General features: G+C 48.4%; 1 protein-coding gene and 1 pseudogene across 1 annotated transcript in view; one reads left to right on the plus strand and one right to left on the minus strand.

The window, feature by feature from the left end:
• The window catches only part of LOC147460844 (zinc finger (CCCH-type) family protein), a 100,507-nt gene that overhangs the window by 14,344 nt on the left and 67,505 nt on the right, over positions 1 to 18,658 (minus strand). The window lies entirely within an intron of this gene.
• Positions 1,110 to 15,038, plus strand: LOC147460845 (uncharacterized; annotated as a pseudogene).

Consider the following 18,658-nt stretch of genomic DNA (forward strand, 5'->3'; position numbering starts at 1 on the left):
TATATAGTTCCTGGACAAGAACCCCTTCCAAACCCTACCAAGCCTTGCCCAGCTACGAGCACTTTCTTTACACCTGAGATGGTACAAAGGGCCATCGACAGGATGAGGACCGGGAAGGCATATGCTCATGAAGGTCTAGTACCAGAGCACTTTATACATGCCACGGATATGCTGATGGAGGTTCTCGCAGTGTTGTTCAATCGTGCCATGTGAGGGATTCCCTGAGACTTGGAGGTTGTCTAATATTGTGCCCATCTTCAACCTGGTGACCCTACAGAGCCTGGGAACTACCACACTATTATGGTTGGACACACATTGGCACAGTTGTATGCATCTATTTGGAGCAACACTTGAGTAATTGGGCAAAGGACGAGGGTGTACGAGCAAAGGGTCAGGCCGGCTTCAGGAGGGGTTTCTCCACTCTTGATCATATTCTGACACTCACGGCCATCATTGAGGACGGCAGAGCACATGGGAGACGAATATATTGTAGCTTTGTGGACTTTCGTAAAGCATTTGACATGGTACCAAGAGCTCGATTGATGCACAGACTACAGGAGATGAGGGTGCCCATAGAGGTGATTTGGGGGATTATGGCTTTGTACAGATCGGTGATGGGACATGTACGCACTCCGGAAGGGGTATCTGATTTAGTTCACTCTACTATTGGAGTGAAACAGGGCTGCCCATTGTCTCCCACTCTATTTGGTATGTATGTTGATCAGGTGTCTGATTACATCGACAAAGAGGGTGACAAGGGTGCCCAGCTGGCAGGGACGTGGATCCCATTGTTGCTATATGCTGATGATATTGTGTTGATATCTGACTCACCAGAAGGTGTGCAACGACATTTGGATGCACTACGCAGTTTTGCAGAGGATAGTGGATTGTGTATAAACCTAGGTAAAACCAAGGTTATGGTGTTTAACACCACACCGCAATGGGTCAGGAGATCAGTACCTACTTTCAAATATGGTCGGGAGATTGTGGAGTATACAGATGCATACACTTACTTGGGGGTAGTCTTTACTGGGCCGAGATTTTCTTTGAGAAGAGCAGTAGAGACTAGACTAACTAGAGCTGGTGCGGCTCTGGGAGGAATGGAGAGGATGTGTTCACAGGTTCAGTTCTAGGAACCTAGGACAAAGTTATGGCTCTTTGATACTTTGGTTGCCTCTACTATGTTATATGGGGTGCAGGTTTGGGGACCTTTTGTTGGCCAGGATGGTTGGAGGCGTATGGAGAAGCCCCTAGTATCTATGATCTCTCGGCTAATTAGAGCCAAGGCTTCTGTACCGCATGATATCATTCGAGCGGAATTAGCTGCCCCCCCTATGGAGATTGAGGCGCTTACCAGATCAGTCTCTTTTGTACACAGTTTGTGGGATACTACCAAAGACAGATATGCAAGGGTGGCTCTAGAGTCCTCCAGACAATTAGCTCTTAATGGGGATACATCATGCTCGTATGCACAGATGGCATCATGGTTTCAGACACATGCCTTCACCATGAACAGGTTGCCTCCTTTTCAATACTCTCTACAGGCACCCTTGAGGTCTTTGACGCGGGTAGAGATTGATAGACTCATTCGTCAAGATCTGATCCAGTTGGACACGAGGAGGACATGGATAGAGCCGATACAAGAGTTGGGCACAAAGATGGCTTTCTAGAGAGAGCATCTTCTCCACCTCACGGAGGATGGGTTTGTGATTCGACCTAGCTATATGGACACGCATCTTTCTCATGGTTTGCATTGTGCCATTGGCCAGATACGCATGTCCTCACATCAGCTCGAGATTGAGAGTGGCAGATTCAGAGGGACACCAGCACATAGCAGGATAGCCACTTATGTCATCTAAAGTCAGAGACAGAGGTACAATACATAGGTCATTGCACAATGTACTATGAGATACGAGGCCTGGCAACAAGGCTTCAAGGCTTCAGGGTGAGGGTGAGGGTGAGGTGTGGTGAAATTAAAATTATAGAGGCATTCCCAAGCAAAGAGGAGTGAAAGGACATTAGAAGCATTAAACAGGCAAAGGGACTAGCAAGAGAACTATTAAATAGGCAAAGGGACTAGCAAGGCACGAGCACGAAAGATTCCCGAAATCAGAGATCATCTAACCCCTCTGAAAGAATCCGTGGCAGATAAAACTCGAAGTAAAATTGCTAGTGAAAAAATTACCTTCATACATACCCAACTCAAGAATACTAAGGCATTTATGCATAACAAAAAGAAGAACTCAGATTCACTCGAGACGTTATAAATCAAAGAATTTTGTGCTTTGAAAAAGGCCTGAGTCGGGGTTGAGGAGGGTAGGTTATGCCCAAGGCTAGAATCATTCCTACACACAACACAGAAGAGGGTTACATAGGATACAGACAGAGATTGAAGACAGAGAGTGAAGGGTAGAGTTTATCCAATTCCAGACTCAAACCCATTGAACTCAACAGAGACTGTAGAAGGAGAGCTGTCTAAGGAGAGGGTGTATGAGATAGGATGAAAAGAAACAGCAAGGATGCCGAAGATAGTGATTCCGAAGTTATTTAAAGGTTTACGAGTCGGCGAAGCTCAACACTTGATTGTAGACCGGTTAGACCCTTGATCGGCAGCTTAAGCATGATAGCATTTGATCCTAGATCCATTGACTAAAGGCAGCGGAACTCCTTCCAGGGTGGCTAGTTGTACAGCTCCGTGGGGTAGAATCTCCATCACCTTATATGGTCCTTGCCATGCTGGGACCAACTTCTTTGCTTTTTCTAGAAACTTGGCTTGATAAAGTAGCACCAGTGCTCCTTGAGTTATTTGCGGATTTCTGAGATGGCGATCATGCCAGGCTTTACGACAAAGTTGCTCTGCTTCCAGAGCCAATGAAGCCAAACTTTGGCTTTCATCCAAAAGGAAAAGACGAGAGACAGATGCCGACCCCAAATCTCCATTGGCACGCAGACTGCCCACTCGCGGAGATCCCGAGTTGAATTCGAAAGGTGCTATCGCTTCCAAACCGAAAGCTAATTGAAATGGGGTGTGGTTGGTTGTGGCTTTGAAAGAAGTTCGATATGCCTAAAGGGTACCGTGGATAGCTTGAGCCCATGTCGAGGGATGAAGATGACATGCTTGCCGCAGGACTGCTATCAGAACCTTATTAGTGCTCTCTGCCTGCCCGTTTGCTCTAGGGTAATAGAAACAAGATTTTCGGTGAAAAATCTTGTAGTTGGAAAGCAAGGTTGAAATTGTTTCATTCACAAAGTGACTACCCCTATCACTGGTGATTTCCAAGGGACATCCAAACCTGCATAAAATATTTTCGTACAGAAACTTGGCTACCGTAGTGCCAGTGCAGTCCGTTGTCGCCAGTACCTCTGCCCACTTTGTTGCATAATCTGTAGCTACCAAGAGATACTTCCGATTGCCGGGTTGGGCAGAGGGAGTAATTGGACCTACAAAATCAATGCCCCATCTCTCGAAGGGCTGCCATGCCATAAAGACCTGCAGAGGACAGTTTGACTGCTTGCTTGGTTTAGGGCCACAGCGCTGACATGCATCGCGAAAAATATAGGGCCACCATCAGCCACACTGGAGAATCTTCTGTGCAGTAATATGACCAGGGTAATGGCCACCAGTGAGACCACTGTGGGCATCCTCCAAAATATACTCGACTTCATGAAGGGAGACACACTGCCTCAGAACACCATCTTGTCCTGATTTGTATAGCTGGCCCCCAATCAGAGTGAATGGCCTAGACTTCACCAACAATCGTCTCTTCTACAGTGGAGAAGCGTTCTCTGGGTACAGGCCAGTAGAAAGCAGATGCAAAACATCGCCGTACCATTCCGGGGTGGTATCCACCTTAATGAGACTGCTATCGAGAAAGTCGTCAGCAACCCCTGTTGCTTCTTCACCAGTGTGGACGCGAGAAAGGTGGTCGGCAAGGACCACTTCGAAATCAAACTCTTGAAATAAGAGTAGCCATCGCCATACTCTACCTACATCTTGGAGCTTGTTGAGCAGATATCGCAGGGCATGGTGATCAGTAATAATAGTGAAGTGGACTCCTAATAAGTAATGCCGAAATTTTTGCGGAGCATACGCAATAGCTAAACCTTCCCTTTCTGTGGTGCTATAGTTGCGCTCTGCCTTGGTGAGTAGGCGACTCGCATAGTGGACAGGGCGATCCAGGCTGTACTCCTTACTAGGCTGAGTCAACACCGCACCCACAGCCAGTTGATTGGCATCTGTATGCACATGAAAGGTAAGAGACCAGTCGGGAGCTACTAAGAGAGGCGCTTCAATCAGGCATTTTTTAAGATATGCAAAAGCTTCAGCCTCTGCATTTGACCATTGAAAGGGAACAGTAGCACTCGTTAGGCAGGTTAGGGGTTGAGCCACCTGTGCATACATGCGTATAAACCTACGATGATAACCTGTGTGACCTACAAAGCTCTGCACCCCTTTTGGGTTGATGGGAGGTGGTAACTTCAAGATTGCCACTATCTTCTCTGGGGTCAGGCGCTAAACCTTTAGCAGACACCACATGGCCTAGAAGTGTGCCCTCAGTAACCAAAAAATGACATTTGTTAGGATTTAGCTTTAGGCGTGCCTCTCTGCACCTAAGGAAGACAGCAGAGAGCTGAACGAGGTGTTCCTCTATATTTTCCACTGGGGTTGAACATTGAGCACCTGAGAAGGTCAAAAAATCGTCTTTGAACATGCGAAGATGATCCGTAAGCAGAGGACAAAAGATGAGATATACCGCCCTATTGAAAGAAGGTGGAGCATTTTTCAACCCAAAAGACATTCTAGTGTAGATAAAAATACCCCAGGGAGTCACAAAGGCCGTTTTCAGATGATCACTTGGATGGATGCCCAACTGATTGTATCCACTAAACCCATCCATGAAACTGTACAATACATGCCCTGCTACATCTTCGAACACACGCTCAGTGAAAGGTGTTGGGAAACCATCTGGGATAGTTACCTTATTCAAAGCGCGGTAATCTACGCACACACGGATTCTGTTGGACTACTTCTTAGGCGCTATCACTATGGGTGATAACCACTCAAAGAGTGCTCCACACGTACAATGATCCCTGCCTCTTGCATTTTTTCTAACTCTGACTTGACCGCCTCAACATACTTCGGGTTGAGCTTGTAAGCTCGGCCTCTTACAGGCTTAGCCCCTTCAACCAAAGGTATAGTGTGGACACCCAATTCTGGTGCGATCCCCTCCAAATCCTTGTAGGACCAAGCAAAAACATCTTTAAAAGAGTGTATGAAACAGACTACCTGATTGAGTAATGCGGGATACTCCCATAACCAAGCTACTAAGAGTACGTGTTGAGGGTTGTCAGGATCTCCCAGGTTGACTTCTCTGACCGGGTCAGGGAGTGTAGCTGGAGAGGGTGCTTCTGAAGATGAGAGATGAGCTGCCTTGTGGAGCTTCGAGACATCATGTGCAGGTGTTTGATCGATTGGAAACTCCGCATACTGTTCTTGTAATCATCCTGGTGGAAGCTCCTCGAAGGGTAAATCTTCAGACCCAGACATAACAGAGTGCTTTTGAAGGGGGTTCGACCTGGGAGATGCTACAGGAAGGGGTGGATCTTTGGCGAGTTCATGCAGAGGAGATTTCTTCCCCCTTCGGAGATGTGCTACAGGTTCCCCGAGACCGAGGGCTTTCATCGGCGGGTCATTCGAAGCATGAGAAGTTGGGGCTGACACACTTACTTCTTCGACTGTTGTACTGTCTGCTGTAGGACTTTGGACATTTGTGTCCTCCTCAGGAGTAGGAAGAGAGAGTGTTACCGGCGGCACAGGTGAGTTTTGAATAGAGAACATATAGCATGGCATCGATATGGTAGCTTCCAACCACTGTAGCAGGTCCTCGTCAGACCCGTCAGGTGGTATGGGCTGCTCAGGGTCGGGGTTGGACTGTACTAACAATGAGCCATGATGAGCCACTAGATCCAGCCCTCCTTCAAGCCGAATTGGTTGCATTTGGGAGCCAGGAGTATGTATCCACATTGCATCGTTTCCGCAATCATAAAGTGCTTTAGTATGCCGCAGCCATGGTCTACCATTAGCAAAGGAAATCCTCCCTCCACCCGAGGAAGACTGACCACCACAAAATCCAAGCTAAATGTGAAGTCTTGTACCTTCAAAGGCACCTTCTCTACTATGCCCACAGGGTAGACTGTCCTCTGGTATGCCAATGTAACAGTGAATGGAGCAGGGCGGGTAGGCTGCAAACCTAAGGTTGACATGGTAAATTCGGACATTAGATTGATTCCAGACCCACCATCCACTATGACGCCTGAGAAGTGATGCCCAAGAATAGATACAGTAAGACGTGGACTTTTATAGTCGGTGAGGGGAGCAGCTGGATATGAAATCATGTAGAGTGAGCACACCAGCAGGCTCTGCTGCTTGGTGTGGCCGAACTATATGTGTAGCAGGTGCTGGCTGAGGGGTGGTGTTCACTGTGATTAGATTGATCTTCGGGAATGTAAACTCTTGTTGGTTTTGATTCGGGCCTGAAGATGAGGATGCCCTTTGTTTGGGACAATCTTTATTGTAGTGGTCCTTAGACTCCGAACAATGTCTGCAAGGAGGAGCCCTTCAAGTAAAGGACACTTACTTTGATAATGCCCATATTCGCTGCATCTGTAGCATAAGATTGGCCGATTAGACGGACGAAACGGGGGACGAGGTGGTCGCTGCTCTTGTTGCTGCATGGAGCTGGAGACTGAGGTGTAGAAGCTTTGGGAAACTGAGGGAGTACTTGGATGATAATAGCTGGGGGATGCAAAGTTGTTGTGCATACCTTGCTGCATAGGGGGTGTTGTCAGCAAAGGGGGCAACGGGTTTTGATGGCCATAGAGTGAGACCATGTTGGATGTAGGTGCTAGCCCCTGTTCGAGAGAAGGACCTAGTCTTTGATGTATTTGCCGCAATCGTTTGATATAGTTACAATCCTTATCTTCGTGCCCAGATTCTTCGCAGAAGTGGCAATAAGCCCGAAGGGGGCAGTCCTGTGGAGGATGTCCTGGAGAGCAACAAGAGCTGCACCATACCATAGCTTTAGTCTCCTGCTAAGACCGAAGCTCTTCTAATTCTCTCTTGATTTGATCCAAAGCCTCAAGGTGTGATGGTTTCTCTTGTCTCAGAGAGATTGATTTCTCTTCTTGGAGAGCGCGTTGTAGTTTGAGGGCTTCAAGTTCCCTGCGCAAGGAAGTCAATGGATCAGCATGACTACCTTCCGAGAACACAAAGGGAGTATCTATGTGAGGAGAGTTGTTGAACAGCTTCCTAGCCCCCTCTATCCTAGTAGCAGCTGCGATGAATTCCTCCAGAGTGGCGTCAGCTCGGAGGCTCTCTCAGAGTTTTTACCGAGAGGTTTTGGGGAGCGCCTTCTCCACCCACTTCTTAACCATGAATTCACCGGGTTGCTGGGGAAGCTTGGCAACCAGAGACTTGGTTTTAGTCATAAGCAATGCAAATATCTCCTCTGGCTAGAGCACCATGTTGGCCAACTCATCCAACACTTTCTCTTGGTAGTCACGTGGCCTGAAAGCTGCACAAAACTGTTGTCTTAAGTCTGCCCAAGTTGAAAAATGATTCTCTGCAAACTGGCTGTACCATTTGTCCGCTAAGCCGTCCAAGGTGGATGGAAACAGTACCAAATAAGCATCTTCTCTGTTAAGACCACGTCCCCTACAGAGAGATACGAACCTCCGTGCATGGTCGTCAGCATCTTCTGAAGAGAGTCCTTTGAAGGTGGGGAACTTGATGTTTACCTTGACCAACACACTAGCCAACGCCTCCATGGCCCCTTGCTGAGCCTGTTGCTCAATAGCCTGCTGTAGCAAAATAGGAGAGAGCTTTGCTGGAGAAGGTGATCTGGAAGATGTGGAACCGGATGAAGGAATGGGGGATGTGGTAATTGGAGGTATGGGTGATGAGGTTAATGGACTTCTACTAGATACCACAGGTCGTCTTCTGTTATAGTGCTTTAGAGGGTTCAGTAGTGCGCTTTGACGCTCGACTGACCGCCTTGTATGTGTCATGCAGTGACCAGCAATCCAACCAAGCTTTGGGCAAGAAGACTCCAACTGTGGGTTGAACAACACAGGTCTAAACCAGGACAAGTGAGGATAGTGCCTAGACCACCTGTCCAAGACCAGTGACTAGACCACCTAGCTAGCAGGACGAGGAGGACTGGACCAGGGCGAGGACTAGACGAGGACCCGGGACGAGGACGAGGACTGGTTGGACCAGGGTGAGAGAGAACCAGACCAGTAGAGTATCTACACAGTGCAACCAAGTGTGCGGAGCTACGTAACAACCAACTAGCTTCACGATTTGTATCTCAACAAGAGTGAGACTTCCTTTGAGGTCCCACCGTGATTGCCAAAATGAGAGCACCTGTAGCGCGGATAATGTCTATACAGTGGGTGGTCCTAGTGCAATGTGCATGAGAATCTCACTCAAACAGACTGAACATAAAGGAAACAACAGACATCAACAGAGCTCACAAAGACACAACACGAGACCAGAACATATGACTCGACTATCTCAAAGACTGATACAGACTCTGGCGTGGCATGCACACTCAGCTCCAGCCCAGGACTCACAGGTACAATGGAGGTTCGAGGCTCAGATGTGACGGGATGGTGAAGACGTGCTCTGTGTATAGACTCACTCTAGACGACTACGTACTAGCTCTCTGACCAAACGCTACTACTCATATATACAATCATAAAGAGCCACCAACGGCTCATAAATAACATCACCTAAGTCTATCCCCACTGGGTGGCGCTCGTGACCTGGCCACGATGTCCACTAAACCACTGTATCCCTGCCACACATCTCTACCGAGCGAGTCCGTCTACTGTGAACCGACCAGACCAAAGACCAACTGTAAACTAACTGTCCTGTGAAAGTGACATTGTAGCCTGCTACAGTTAGCCATGCAGGGAGATACCGCATGCTGGTATGGGGAGATGACATCATGGTTTCAGGCGCATGGGTTCAGCATAGACAGATTGCCTCCCTTCCAATACTCACTGGATCCACCCTCTCTGACTCTTACACAGTCCGAGATCACCAAGCTCATTCGTCAAGACTTGACTCAGCTAGACACCAAGAGGGCATGGATACAAAAAGCAAAAGAGCTGGGCACGAAGATGGCTTTCTAAAGAGAGCATCTCCTCCAACTTATGGAGGATGGTTTTGTGCTGAGGCCTAGATACATGGACACCCACTTGACTCATGGGATACGATGTGCTATTGGCAAGATACGCACATCCTCACACCAACTGCGAATGGCGACTGGGAGAAACAGCAGAGTACCGGTAGAGGCCAGGGCATGCCCCCTGTGTGACATCGAGCCTAAGACACAGTTGCACTACACATGCCACTGCCCCGTCTACTACGAGATACAAAGCCGCTTCCATTGCTCGTTCAGAAAGGGCTTTGGACCATTCTCTAGAGTCATGCGATACGAGGATCAGAGATGCCTGGGTTTGTTTTTGCACGAGCTGCGCAGACACAGAGAGAGCCTAATGAGAGGAGAGGCTCGCCAGTCTCACAGAAAGATTGCACACTTCTTTAGAGCTGCCACTGGACATCCGGAAGAGTTACTACCACAGCAGAGCTCGTCCCCTCACACCAGAGGCACACTGATCAACCGAGCGACTGAGCTGGGGAGATCCAGATGCCCACGATTACGGAGGACTACACAGCATTGACGGAGGCTGCATCAGAGGATTCGGATCACTTTTGCTCGACATGCACGACACCCAGTCAAACTACTGACCATGGAGGAAATGGATGAGATCCAGCAGCGACCGATGTTGGATCTCCTGTGATCTAGCTATCCCAGCTAGTTGTTTAGCTGCTTAGTTCACACCTAGCAGCTTAGGATTCCGTAGTATTTTATTTTGTCATTTCTGTCATTTTGTCATCTTGTTACTCTGACTTTGTATCAGATCCACCACATTGTAACTTTCTGGTCTCATAGGTCACTTTGGCCTTTTGAAGACGTTGATATAACATTTCATTTCATCTCTCTCTCTCTCTCTCTCTCTCTCTCTCTCTCTCTCTCTCTCTCTCTCTCTCTCTCTCTCTCTCTCTCTCTCTCTCTCTCTCTCTCTCTCTCTCTCTCTCTCTCTCTCTCTCTGCACCCCCTCGCGCACGCTGCCTTTGCACCCCGTCTCGTCCGCTACCTCTCTCTCTCTCTCTCTCTCTCTCTCTCTCTCTCTCTCTCTCTCTCTCTCTCTCTCTCTCTCTCTCTCTCTCTCTCTCTCTCTCTCTCTCTCTCTCTCTCTCTCTCTCTCTCTCTCTCTCTCTCTCTCTCTCTCTCTCTCTCTCGGGACTGTAGCAGCAAGCCCAACCTCCCTCGCGGGACTGTAGCAGCAGCCCAGCTTCCCTCTGTTCGTGCGGCACCACAGCAGGAGCATCGTCAAGACTTTAATCCCTCTCTCTGTGCAGCAGCGCGCCCATCTTTGAACACATGGCGGACTGCAATGACTGACGACGTACAGAGCGCGCAGCCCCGGCAGGTGAGCTTGAATTTTATAATTTTATAATTTTATAATGGAAAATGATTCTTTGAGCCACACCGTTACGGATCAACGTCAAGGCCATGAATGCTTGATGGATGTTGCACAAACTGTCACACTTGAAGAAGACCCTGCACGGGACACGGAAGCCACCAATGTCTCACCTGTTTGCAAGCCAAGAGCAAAGGCAACCTTCATGCTCACGAATCAGCGGATGGCGCTGATGGAGAGGGAAATGAAGGAGTGGAAAACAGAGATAAAAGGATCGTGGAAGGAGAACGCCAACCTCCTTAACATGGTCTTCAATGAAGGCGCACAATGGAAGAAGGAGAAAGAGATCCTTAAAGCAGAAATACGGACACTCAAAGAAGAAGTCTCAGCCCTCAAAGAGGAGAACCCAAACGGCGAGATACGGGCACTCAATAAAGAAATCTCAGCCCTTAAACAGGAGTTTGCTGATAGAGTAAGCAATGGACTAGAGGAAGGCAAATTTCAACCCTCGGTAATAGATGAAATAAAGGAAATTAAGGAACAAGTAAGGATGATCACAGAGGAAGAGAAACTGAGTGTGGCAAAGACATCTTCATGGGCTGAGATGATAACAAGGACACAGAATAAGGCAGACGAGGCTGAAAACTGGATTGAGGTCGCCAAGAAAGGGAAAGGTGAAGAAACTCCTTGTACACCGACGATTATCAACATGACTCTCGAAGAGGAACAAAGAAGGCGGATGCGAGCACTGCATCTGAGAGTGACCGGTCTCAAGGACATAAACAATGTGGAGAAAGAGGTCACAAGCCTTACATCCATGATGGGGATTGAGAAGCCTTTGCACACAAAGGCATGGAGGGTAGGTAAGAAAAGTGATGGCACAGGAGACTCTTCAAAGGGCAGAACTCTCATACTACGCTTCCCCTCGTTGCAAGAGAAGAAGGAATTCTTGAGGAAGAGGCCTACTCTCAAAAAGACAGGTATTCTCCTCGGTGATGACCTGACTCTCTCACAGCTCGCACATATGAGAGAGGTAATGCCAAAGATTACAGCGGCAAGGGAGAAGGGAAAGATAGCCTCCTACAGAGACGGATGGGTGGTGATTCTAGAGCGGCGTATTGCATGACGGTGCGAGACATATGGGACCACACTGAAGATGGCTACCTGGAATTGTAATGGGTCTATGAGATTGGACGTGGGTGCATTTGAGGAGAGTTTCAAAGACAAGGATATTTTCTTCTCAGAGACTCATCAGGCCCCCGGACAGGTAATGCCACATGTGGTGGGATACAGATGGGAAACAGCTCACAGGACAAATGCGAGATCTGAGCACGAGAGTAGAGGTTCAGGAGGAGTAGCAGTGCTATTCAGAGAGGAACTACAACCATTACTGTATATTGTACGAAGAGATGATCATGCTAGATATATGTGGGTGAGACTGAGACCTGACACAGGTCGATTCCTATATATTGCCATATGTTACTTTCCTCCCAGTACATCAATGTATGTCGCATCCAGAGGGCAGTCGCCTTTCTCTATCCTAGATGATGACATTTGGGAGTTCTCTAGGGATGGTGATATCATTCTCCTAGGGGACTTTAATGCCCGAACGGGCAACTCGCAGACAGTATTCTACGACACTTCAGATGAGATGCTTAGAGAGCTGGATGTGGGCGAGTTGGGACTTGAAAGATGCTCAGATGACAGAGAGCAAACGGAGTATGGGAGATACCTCATGGAAATGATGACTACACATGGATTAGCCATACTTAATGGCTTACAGAGATTTCCTGGAGCAGCCGGTTTCACATGCTTTCCACATAGACATGGGGCCAGTACAGTGGATTAAATTATGACACAACCGAGCTTTGTACCCTGCATTCAAGACTTCACAGTGGGAGCCAGGCCAGTGGGCATAGCAGTAGATCATGCTCTCCTGACACTATCCGTTAAATTTCAGTATAGTACAACCCAGAGATCAGGAGGCAGGTCACACACCCGCTATACAGCTGGCACAAATGGTACATGCCTCTCAATGGAAGAGTGCACCACTCTACTGTCTAAGACACTGCATGGTGGCATACCCACACACTCAGCCGGGCAAGAGACGACATTCTGGGAGCATGCCCCAGAATAGTTGGTATGATGAGGAGTGCAGAGAGATGAGAGCCCAGCTTCAGAGGGATCTTCTTTTAGGAGGCATCACTTACAGACAGTCTCGGATTGCTTTCCGACGCCTTGTGCGACACAAGAAGCGAGCTTACCTAGCTCAGATGGAGCGAGACTTGTATCAGATGTTCTTGAGTAGGGACTCAGGAGAGGCATCGAGACTCTTTCATGAACACTCCCCTCCCCCAGTGATTACTTCCCCTGAGGTGTGGGGCCAATATGCGACATCATTATATACGGTCCCTGGACAGGAACCCCTTCCAGAACCTACCAAGCCTTGCCCAGCTACGAGCACTTTCTTTACTCCTGAGATGGTACAAAGGGCCATTGACAGGATGAAGACCGGAAAGGCATATGATCATGACGGTCTAGTAGCGGAGCACTTTATACATGCCATGGATATGCTGATGGAGGTTCTCGCAGTGTTGTTCAATCGTGCCATGTGTGAGGGATTACCTGAGACTTGGAGGTTGTCTAATATTGTGCCCATCTTCAAGGCTGGTGACCCTACAGAGCCCGGGAACTACCGCACTATTATGGTTGGACACACATTGGCACGGTTGTATGCATCTATCCTGGAGAACCGCTTGAGTAATTGGGCAAACGGCGAGGGTGTACGAGCGAAAGGTCAAGCCGGCTTCAGGAGGGGTTTCTCCACTCTTGATCATATTTTGACACTCAAGGCCATCATTGAGGAGGGCAGAGCACATGGGAGACGGATCTACTGTAGCTTTGTAGATTTTCGTAAAGCATTTGACATGGTACCAAGAGCTCGATTGATGCGCAGATTACAGGAGATGGGGGTGCCCATAGAGCTGATTTGGGGGATTCTGGCTTTGTACAGATCAGTGATGGGACATGTACGCACTCCGGAAGGGGTATCTGAACTAGTTCACTCTACTATTGGAGTAAAACAGGGCTGCCCATTGTCTCCTACTCTATTTGGTATGTATGTTGATCAGGTGTCTGATTACATCGACAGAGAGGGTAACAGGGCTGCATAGCTGGCAGGGACGTGGATCCCATTGTTGCTATATGCTGATGATATTGTGCTGATATCCGACTCACCAGAAGGTATGCAACGACGGTTGGATGCACTTCACAGTTTTGCAAAGGATAGTGGATTGTGTGTAAACCTAGGTAAAACCAAGGTTATGGTGTTTAACACCACACCGCAATGGGTCACGAGATCAGTACCTTCTTTCAAATATGGTCAGGAGATTGTGGAGTATACAGATGCATACACTTTTCTGGGGTAGTCTTTGCTGGGCCAAGATTTTCCTTGAGAAGAGCGGCAGAGACTAGACTAACCAGAGCTGGTGCGGCTCTGGGAGGAATGGAGAGGATGTGTTCGCAGGTTCAGTTCCAGGAACCTAGGACAATGTTATGGCTGTTTGATACTCTGGTTGCCTCTACTATGTTATATGGGGTGCAGGTTTGGGGACCTTTTGTAGGCCAGGAGGGTTGGAGGCGTATGGAGAAGCCCCTGGTATGTATGATCTCTCGGCTGATTAGAGCCAAGGCTTCCGTACCACATGATATCATTCGAGCGGAATTAGCTGCTCCCCCTATGGTGATTGAGGCACTTACTAGATCAGTTTCTTTTGTACACAGTCCGTGGGATACTACTAGAGACAGATATGCCAGGGTGGCTCTAGAGTCCTCCAGACAATTAGCTCTTAATTGGGATACATCATGCTGGTATGCTCAGATGGCATCATGGTTTCAGACACATGGTTTCACCATGGACAGGTTGCCTCCTTTTCAATACTCTCTACAGGCACCCTTGAGGTGTTTGACGCGGGTAGAGATTAATAGACTCATTCGTCAGGAGCTGATTCAGCTGGACACAAGGAGGATATGGATAGAGCCGATACAGGAGTTGGGCACAAAGACGGCTTTCTATAGAGAGCATTTTCTCCACCTCACAGGGGATATATGGACAGGCATCTTTCTCATGGTGTGCGATGTGCCATTGGCCAGATACGCACGTCCTCATATCAGCTCGAGATTGAGACTGGCAGATTCAGAGGGACACCAGCAGATAGCAGGATATGCCGCTTATGCGTTCTAGAGCCAAAGACAGAGATACATTACATATGTCATTGCACAGTGTACTATGAGATACGAGGCCGTTTTCATTGTCTATTCAGTGAAGGTTTCGGGCCACTATCTAGGGTCATGAGTTATGAGGATCAGAGATGTCTTGGGCTTTATCTACTTGAGCTACACGGGCATAGAGAAACTTTACTGAGGAGAGCTGAAGAGAGACAACCCCAGAGACAGATCACAGATTTCTTTACACTAGATACTGAACACCCAGAAGAACAGACAGAGGAGCAACCAACAGTGGAGAGGTCTACCGGCACTACTGGGATTCTCATAGACCGTGCATTTGAGCTAGGGAGATCTAGACGACCCCGATGGAGAAGAGGAGCTACACAGCTTCGAAGGAGGCTACAGCAAAGGATTCGAGCCATACTTTTTCGTCGTCCAAAGTGCAGATGAAGATGGATCTCTATGCAGATAGATCTCTACTTCCCTCCCAAATTGTCTACACATTGTATAGCTCAGTTCACACGTTTCACGCCTCTCGCCTTTCACACCTATCCGCTTAGTTTAGCATTCCGCAGTATTTATATCTTGTTATCCCTAGTCTCGTTTAATTTATTTTGTTAATCTGACTTGATATCAGATACACCGCATTGTAACTTCCTGGTCTCATAGGTCACTTTGGCCTTTTGAAGTCGTTAATATAACATTTCATTTCATTTCTCTCTCTCTCTCTTGCTGCAGGCTAATTCGCGCAGAGGCCGAGGGGCGAGACCCGTGCAGGTGTTCTTGAACCACGCGCAGGCAAGGGAACTCGCGCAGGTGCAGATAGGCAGAGGCTGAGGCCTCGCGCAGGACCAAGCAGCACGTCAGATTCTGTTTAAGCTCACAGAGAGAGGCCATCGCCAACCTTCTTTCTGCACCATCACCATCCTCTACAATCCCTCCATCTGCCTGTGTTTTTTCAGCCTGCTGGCTGGTTTGCGTTTGCAGGTTCAGCCCAAGGACACCTGCATTTTTGCAGGTATCTCAGCCAAGAGGACAACACCCCTCTCAGCCAGTAGTAGCAGACATTCAGCCTCTATTCAGCAGTAGATTTCAGCCCCTAAACAGTCCCAGATTGCAGCCGGTTTTCAGCCAGGATCTTTAGCAGTATTATCACCCCAGAACAGCCCAAGGTTAGGATCACATCAGCGACAGATTTCAGCCCGCATAGAATTTCCAGAAGTGCCTCTCTCTCAGCAGACAAAATTTCAGCTATATCATGTATGCATAATTGAGGACAACAAATATATTCACATGGTGCAGGTATCGTGAATAAACGAAAATGGGGCTGAACCTCTGGATATTTCGCAGAGCAGATTGAGTGTCCCGCAGTGGGCTGTGGTAGTGCATATACCCGCATTCGGGTTGTGGTTGTTATTACTTCTCCGCCTGGACTCAGCCGAGCCAGAGCATCGAGCTATACCGGCATCACCAATGGAGGCCATGAGCGCTTCGCCACAGGAGGCCATGATCGCTTCGCCAGTATGTAAGCCCCATACGAACGCAACCTTTGTGCTTACAAACAAGCGGATACCACAAATGGAAAGGGAGATCCAAGAGCGGAAAGCAAAGACGGAGGGATGGTGGAAAGATAAGGCCAACCTTCTTCAAATGTTCCTCAACGAAGGCGCGCAATGGAAGACGGAGAAAGAGGGCTTGCACGCAGAGGTACAAGCACTTAAGGCGGATTCACAAGCACTTAGAGAAGAGGTCACAACCCTCAAGCGAGAGCTTGCTGATACAGCAAGCAATGGACTGAAAGAAGGGGAATTCCAACCCTCGGTGATAGAGGAGATCAAGGTTATAAAGAAGCAGGTACGGATGATCACAGAGGAGGAGAAGCAGAAGGTGGTACAGACGTCTTCGTAAACAGATGGATGTGATCACGAAGACGCAGAAGAAGGCGGATGAGGCCGAGAAATGGATAGAAGTCGCTAAGAAAGGGAAAGGGAAAGAAACCACATCCGTCCCCACTCCTACAATCATCAAAATGACTCTAGAACAAGAGCAGCGAAAAAAACTAGAGCCTTGCATATAAGAGTAACCGGTCTAAAAGACCAAGATGACGTGCAAGGGGAAGTCGAAGAACTTCTCCGCATGATGGGTAGTGAGGCTACTCATACAAAGGCATGGAGGGTAGGCAAGAAGACACAAGGCAATGGGGAGACTTCAAAAGGGAGAGCTTTAATCATCCGTTTCCCATCCATGGAGGCAAAGAAGGACTTCTTGAAGAAGCGCCCTACACTAAAGAAAACGGGCATATTCCTTGGAGACGACCTCACTCTCACACAGCTTGCGCATATGAGAGAGGTAATGCCAGAGATTCACGCCGCAAGGGAGAAGGGAAAGACGGCCTTCTACAAAGATGGTTGGGTGGTGATTGTAGAGCGGCGCTCCACATGACGGTGCGAACCCATGGGACCACACTCAAAGTTGCCACCTGGAATTGTAATGGATCTATGCACCTTGATGTGGGTGCTTTTGAGGATCGTTTTAGGGGAAGAGACATCGTCTTCTACTCTGAGACACATCGGGCCCCGGGGCAATCTATGCCTCACATTAGTGGATATAGATGGGAGACAGCCTGTAGACAGGAGAGACGATAAGAGCACAGCGGGCGGGGCTCAGGAGGAGTGGCAGTGTTATTTAGGGAGGAGTTGCAGCCATTGATACATATAGCCCGCAGGGATAAGAAAGCTAGGTACATGTGGGTGAGATTGAGAGCAGAGACCAGCAGATATCTTTACATTGCTATCTGCTACTTCCCCCTGAGTACACCCAGAGTACAGTCCCCCTTCTCTATTTTGGAGGATGGCATATGGGAGTTCTCTAGAGAGGGTGACATCATCATTCTAGGGGATTTCAATGCTAGGACTGCCCATCATCAGACAGTATTTTATGATACTTCAGAGGAGATGCTGAGAGAGTTGGATGTTGCAGAGACGGGCCTATCCAGACTATCACAGGATGGAGAACACACTAAGTATGGATGACACTTGATAGACATGGGGATTGCACATGGATTGGCCATCTTGAATGGCCTACAAAGATTTCCCGTTGCGAGGGGTTTTACATGCTTTCCATAGAGACATGGTGCAAGCACAGTGGATTATGTCATTGGCACAGCCGAGCCTCATCTCTAGTATCCAAGATCTCACGGTTGGACCCAGACCTGTTGGTGTGGCAGTGGACCATGCTCTTGTGTCGTTGACCATCTCTTTTCAGTTTAGTGTAGCACACAAGCTACGGGCAGCAACCCCTACTCGCTACACCTTCACGCCGGAGACAATGGACCTGTATACATAGATAGGATCTACAGACGCCTGTGCACAGAGGCGACCTTTGAAGGAGCTTACTACTCTACTGACATAGACACTTCATGATGCAGCAGCAGACGCATACCCACATACCCAGCCTGAGCAAAGACGCCGATTGAGGAGCATGCCCCAGAACAATTGGTATGACGAGGAATGCCGGGACACTAGAGCTAGACTTCAAAGGGAGGTGCTTTTGGGGGACATCGTTCACAGATTGACTTCCGACGCCTACTGCGGCAGAAGAAGAGGGCATTTTTGGTTTGCCTAGAGCAGGATCTATACCAGCTATTCTTGAGTCAGGACTCACGTGAGGCATGGCGGCTCTTTCATGAGCACCCCCCCCCCCCCCCTCTGCCATCACTTCTACAGAGGCCTGGGGCCAGTATGCATCATCTCTGCACACAATTCCCTAGCAAACCCCCCTTCCCGACCCCCCCGATCCATGCCCACACACATGTGCTTTTTTCACCGCTGAGATAGTGAGGAAGGCCATTGACAAGATGAGGACTGGGAGAGCATAT

The sequence above is a fragment of the Adiantum capillus-veneris genome, chromosome 3 (genome assembly GCF_014529385.1).
Source record: "Adiantum capillus-veneris isolate H3 chromosome 3, ASM1452938v2, whole genome shotgun sequence".
NCBI lineage: Eukaryota > Viridiplantae > Streptophyta > Polypodiopsida > Polypodiales > Pteridaceae > Adiantum > Adiantum capillus-veneris.